The sequence below is a fragment of the Siniperca chuatsi genome, linkage group LG6, assembly GCF_020085105.1.
Source record: "Siniperca chuatsi isolate FFG_IHB_CAS linkage group LG6, ASM2008510v1, whole genome shotgun sequence".
Classification (NCBI taxonomy): Eukaryota; Metazoa; Chordata; class Actinopteri; order Centrarchiformes; family Sinipercidae; genus Siniperca; species Siniperca chuatsi.
The window spans coordinates 28798098-28804097 of record NC_058047.1 but is presented as its reverse complement, the minus strand read 5'-3'; the positions used below and the strand labels follow the sequence as shown (position 1 = coordinate 28804097).

General features: G+C 39.2%; 1 protein-coding gene across 4 annotated transcripts in view; it reads left to right on the top strand.

Annotated features, from left to right (window-relative positions):
* Positions 1 to 1497: 1497 nt before the first annotated feature.
* nlgn1 (neuroligin 1) overlaps positions 1498 to 6000 on the top strand; it is a 382894-nt gene continuing 378391 nt past the window's right edge. For 3 of the 4 annotated variants that reach the window (XM_044199636.1, XM_044199635.1, XM_044199633.1), the window contains exon 1: positions 1498 to 1972. The gene's annotated coding sequence lies outside the window, so the exon portion shown is untranslated. Of the gene's footprint in view, positions 1973 to 4015; positions 4056 to 6000 lie in introns of all 4 variants that reach the window. The other variant, XM_044199634.1, reaches the window with a different exon arrangement.

Here is a 6000-nt window from a genome sequence, read left to right as displayed (position 1 = left end):
GAAGCACTTTGTACTTTGTTTTGATAAGTGCTCTATAAATAAAGTTTTATTATTATTATTATAACACAGCAACAATGGTTACAAGGAGAAAGGACGACTGTATGATCATAAAAGTATTTTCAGATTTTTATAGCTCAACACAGCTGGCTACATGGCTAGTTGGCCACAAGTACCTCAGCGTGTCTCTCATAATAGGGCTAATGTTAGACTGCTATATGAGATGACACCCTTAATAACAGTCATGTTTTGTCTGAACACTATAATGAGCAGATTTACAGTAGTTCAGAACTTTAATTTACTTTCTACATGCCACATTGGTAATATATTGAGATCCCAAGTCCACTTCTTCTTAAAGAAGAGCGACTGTCTTTTCATAAGCGGACCAGTCTGCCGCTGGCCCAGACAGACCAGTAACTGATCAGTCAACTTGCCCTGCATTAACTTGTACTGGCCCTGGGCCATCGGTTATGTCAGACGCTGACGCTGGACGCAACCATCACTAATGCTAATGTAGCTCCTTAGTGATTGAAGCTGCTATTTTTCTAATTTGACAATCTAACCAATGACAACACATTAATTAACGTTTAAAGGACTATGACTGTTGGTAGCTGTTGTTGATTTTGTTTTAAATATGCAGAATTGTAATTTTATGTGTTATTTTTGTTATAATAATAATAATAATAATTTGTTTGTAAATTTTTTTTAGCAAAAGTGATACCTTTATTCCGCATCTTTCTAAAAGCTCCTTGGATGTTTTTAAAAATAAAATATATTCATCTACATAAAAATGTTATCAATAAGACCTTTAATTAATTAATTAAAAATGATTGTCTGATTAATTAGTCATGAAAATAATCATTAGTTGCAGCCCTTTGTTTTCAGTTTATTTACCTAGTATTGTTATTCTGTTGTTCATTAATTCATGAATTATTGATTTTACTATTGTTAGTAAAACAATAAGTGTTCTTTTCAAGGGTCTAAGCACAGAAGGTGTCAAGTTCTGTACAGATTGTAAAGCCCTTTAGGGCAGATTTTGAAATTTTCCCATATTATTGTCCACAGAACAACAAAAATACTTTTTCATTTATTTCATACTCTCCATGAGTACTTTTTGGCAGGTTGTCAAATTGTAAATTTTTTCTACACCTGCTTTTTTTTTTATTACACCATTTGTAACACCATACTGTTTCATACTTTTTCCTTATAATATTTATTTTTTAACATAACCAATGTAATTTATATTTAAATCTTGCATTGTCCATCATGTTTCCCCAGACAGGCACACATGGATAAAAAGTCTCACATTCCCATGCATCTTTAAAAGCAGGCTGTGGTGGGGAAGGGTGGGGTGGGGTGGGGATGAACTCTTGTGGCTGTGGAGTTCCTTCTAAGGCCGCTAGGCGCGTCTCTGCTCCATGAAAGCTGCCGTGAGAGACTGAGGGCTGGAGGAGAGGAGGAGGAGGGAGGAGGGGAGGAGAAAGCAGAGACAGAGGACGGTGTTTTATCAGCCAAGTGCAGCCTGAATCGTGAGGAGCGGACGATGGGGGGAAAAATCCCACTCTTGTTTCCTTTTCTCCAACATCACCGACATTAACATGTAGACCGGTGCGCGTCAAAAGACCCGGAGCATAATGGTATTTGCTGTCAAGGAGAATATCATTCTAATTATAGTTGTGAATAAAAAAAAACATTTTGGATTAACAGCGGACTTGTTTTTGGACTAAAAGGGTTTCCTTAATTTGTTTCCGCGCCTGTATAAATGTTGGACCGCATTTAACCCGAGTTTCTACCCTTTGGAGTGAAAAGTGCGCCAGTCTTATTTCCCAGGCTTATATCCAACGCTTGAGCGTAGGGATTTTTTTTAGGGCTATGTGGCTTTTGAAAGGAATGCACCTTATCCTAACGGGACGGAACGCACAGAGGAATATTGTCTGAGGTGGAAAAAAGAAGCGGATGTGATCCTTCCCTAACGGTAAATACACATTCAGACTTAAATTCTGCAAGCTCCATTAGGCATTAAGAAATTCTGTTGAGAGCTTTGACACTTTACCGCTTAAACCAAGCAACTGTGATGCAGTGGGCTGATTTTCTTAGTTCATGATTTACTCGCAGAATTATCCAAAAAAAGTGGTGGTGGTGGTGGAGGACAAGTTCAAGTGCATGTTGAGATACTGAATGCCTTTTTCTCCACATGACGTTATTTCTGCTTAGTGGAAGGGGTTAGTGATGAGAGGAACTGCATTGGAGAGGCTGTTGTAAACGTCCCCTTGCACACCAGAAAGCTACATCTCCTCCACTTCTGTCTGCCTCTTTGGGCTCTCTATTTATTCCAAGCGCATGGACGCACAGAGCTGCGCACTTTCACACAGCAAGCTGCGCAAAATAGCCGGGTTCGAACATAACGCTTTGGCTGAAATGGCTGAGTGGTGAATTTGTTCTCAGAAATATTAATCTGCTGTAGAAATGTATGAAATATCAACACATTCAATTTCCGTCGGTCCGTCCGTCGTTTACACCTGCAGACTGTGAGTGCGCGAATAAATCTTAAACTGCCCCTGCTCAGTATGATCTTCTATTAATGAAAGATAAATCGATTTTTTATTCATCATTTTATTCATTCTTAATCGAAATTACCAATCTTAATTAGTAGATGTTGGATATTGATGCTGGAATTAGATTTATTAAAATACTCGTTAATGAAGTTAAGGCAAACCTCCTCACAAGCTGATTGCTGGGGGTCAGGATGGTGGGGGATTGAAAAGAACGGTGTGTGGGTGTGTGTGTATGTGTGCGCGCGCATGGTGAATGGAGTCTCTCTATCCTCTGTCCGATCCAGGAGGAGGAGGGGAAAAGTTGCGCCCGTCAGCCGCTGCGGGGGCACCATCACCATATAAAACTGGATGAATGCGGTATTTGTGTGTGTGTGCTCCAAGGATTTGTCCCACCAAACATGAAGTAGAAAGAGCCCTTGGATGCTGCCATGTGGCCCTGGCAGATAGTCTATATATATATATGACATTACCCCATCACCCTCGCACCCATAGGTACAGCCCCGACCAGGCTTTGATAAGGTGAGAAGTAACTCATTTACAGAGATGTTAGTCATGGCTTGAGCTATGTGGGCCTAAGAAAAATTGCCTTGCAGATGATCCTAATCAAGCCTGAGTGATTGCACATATGTTTTGTTTCACAGAGGCTACTGTCAGGCAGCACAATATCTTAAAATGTTAATGTAATCTCATGTGTTCAGATTAGCCAAAATATAGTCAGGGTGATGCTAGGGACTACATGCGACCCCCACCCCCCCAACCAACCACATACACACACACACACACACACACACACAAACCTTAAGGCCCACTTGAATGTACTTCAACATGTTCTCCACAATTTAAGAGAGACTGTCTGTATAAGAGCATTTGAAGTTATATTATACATGACATTTGTATAATATGTAAAGCACAATTATAAGCAATGCCTCATGAATAGGTTAATAGCAAATAAAGATGATTATTTTTGAGCAATAAAATGTTTAATTCATCTAATAAAGAGATACTGATAAGGAGTGAACCGCATGAGAACACGTGGCAAGAATGCTATTCCAGGCATTACATGACACGATCTGCCTATGACATTTAATGAAGTTCCTCGATTTTTTCCCCCTCTCATCTGTTTATCGCTGTGTTGTTGTGTTGTGGGGCAGGCTCCAGCAGTTCACACCACTCAGTCCCAGGGGTTCTGGTCTACATAGCTCAGCCCTCAAGGAAAACATCTCCACTCCACTCACCGTTGTCTTCATCCTTTCTCCCTTCACGTACTGCTCCCTTGGTTTACCCACATCCTCCTCTCCTTTCCTCTCCTCTTCTCCTCTTGCCTCATCTACTGTTTCTGTACATAGGAGGGAGCTAGTTTGTAAATTATAGATTCTTTGTTGACTCATGCTGTGGTTCTGCTGTTTGTGGAGAAAGTGACCACCTCACTCTCTGGTTACTTGTTTTTTTTTTTTTTTTTGCAGGGTTCTGTATGTGAAGCTGGCCCTTGAAGTTGCAGTTATGGTATGAACTGTTTTAGTGCAATGGTACATAATGCCAATGGGAGCGGCTGATACCATAGAATTGGTAATTCCCCTTCCTCCCAGTTCAACAAAGCTCTTAAATTTTGGGTTCTAAACACCAATAATGACAGGATCAGTTGGTTTAGAATAAAGTTGAGAAGGTAGACATAATTTAACAAGCCACTGTCACACTGAGTGCTTTATTTATGACAGAATGTCCAACAGGTGTGTGCCAATTCAGAGGTTGGCTTCTTCCAAGGACATGGCCTACGATGGTGTAGCCTTCAGCGGGCTGAGGGGCAGTAGGCTGAACCTGCATCATAGTCTCGAGAAGATTATTTATGATTTTACACCCCAAGCAATAAGTACAGTACACAATGTGTGTTATAACATCCACATGACCAGGTGATATGTACAGATATTTACAGAGAACTACATATTGAGAAAGTGACCTGCATGCAACAGATTTTTTGGGGTTCTAAAGGCTTTACAAATTGCTTTTACCCTCAAAATTTCATTTCCGACTGCATTTGGAAGGAGCCTTTGAAATGGGACAGGCCTTGATTACACATTATGATGTATTCGATCTTGAAATGTGGAAACTTGGAGAAGCCACAACTTAAAGTAACTCAGTGCAATACACCAGCGCATCTGTACTGTATTAAACATGTCGCCAAATCTAAGTAAACCAGTAATCTTGCACATTATCACTTTAAAACTACAGTAGGTCACTTTTATGTATTTAGAATTGGAATAAATAAATGATTGTATTTGGTTGAAAGAGTGAATAGTGTTGAAACCATGTAACGTTTAAAGCAGAAGGCGTGACCCCATCTAGTTAATCACTAATAGCCAGTTCAATGACTACAACAAATAGGAGCAGGAGTTTTTAATTTTTGAAGATTTGACCTCTTTCCTTACAAACTTTCAAAAAGCAGTTTTAAGCAAGCACTGATGACTTGTACACTATTGCATTTACTGTAAATAGTACACTGTTAATATACTGGTACTGGGTTAGCAAATATATTAATGTGAGGTGACTTCAAAGTTCAACAATATCCTTGTATAACATTTACCAACCAATTTGTCAAAGTATGTCTTCCTTTCCAGAAAATGACATTGCATTGGTCGTTTATTAAAATGTGTTTGTTTAAATTCAGTAGCAACAGTATAACTAGACATTATATCCCTGAAAACCTCTTCAGGGTGGATGGTTGGGTGTTGGGTGGGAGATCAGAAGTTAGCGTTGGCTTCTTTTAGCCATGATGGTGATTTTTTTGGTAATCATAACCAAATAGTTTTAGTTACTTAAACTTAATTTAAAGTGGCAAATCAGAAATCGCTCAGTCATTTTGGAAATGGTCATATTGGTTGTTTTAGAAGAGACTGACAAACAACCTATTTTTTTATTCAAGTGTGATGACTTGTTTGAAAGGACACATCGTGTGTATCTGTGTGCGGTATTACATTGTATTATTGCTTGTCCATGGGGCAGCAGCTCAGTCTAGAGAGAGAGGCTGACTAATAACTAAAAGGTTGCTGGTTTGATCCCTGGCAGTGTTTAAGGTTAAAGTGGAGATTATGTGGTATGGAATTAATGGTGTAGAAACACTGCTGAATATACGCTATTTTGTTAAGATCTAATTACACTGGAATCATGGCAACAAGGAAACAATTACAATATTTTAAACATACATCTTTCTTCACTGAGACAGCAGAAAATAAATTAGGTATTGACAGATAGAGGGCACTAGTGGTCTCACACATCTAATCTGAACTTTATTTGGGAAGTGGTTCCATTTTCCTCTCACATGTTGATGAAAATGTGTTTTTACTGCTTGCTTCTGCTCCAGTAGCAGGATGATATTCACTGGATGGACTGTAGACTAGTGAATTTGTCAGGGTTGAGAATCAAAAAACAGTTCCAGTTCTGAATTGGTAAGAAA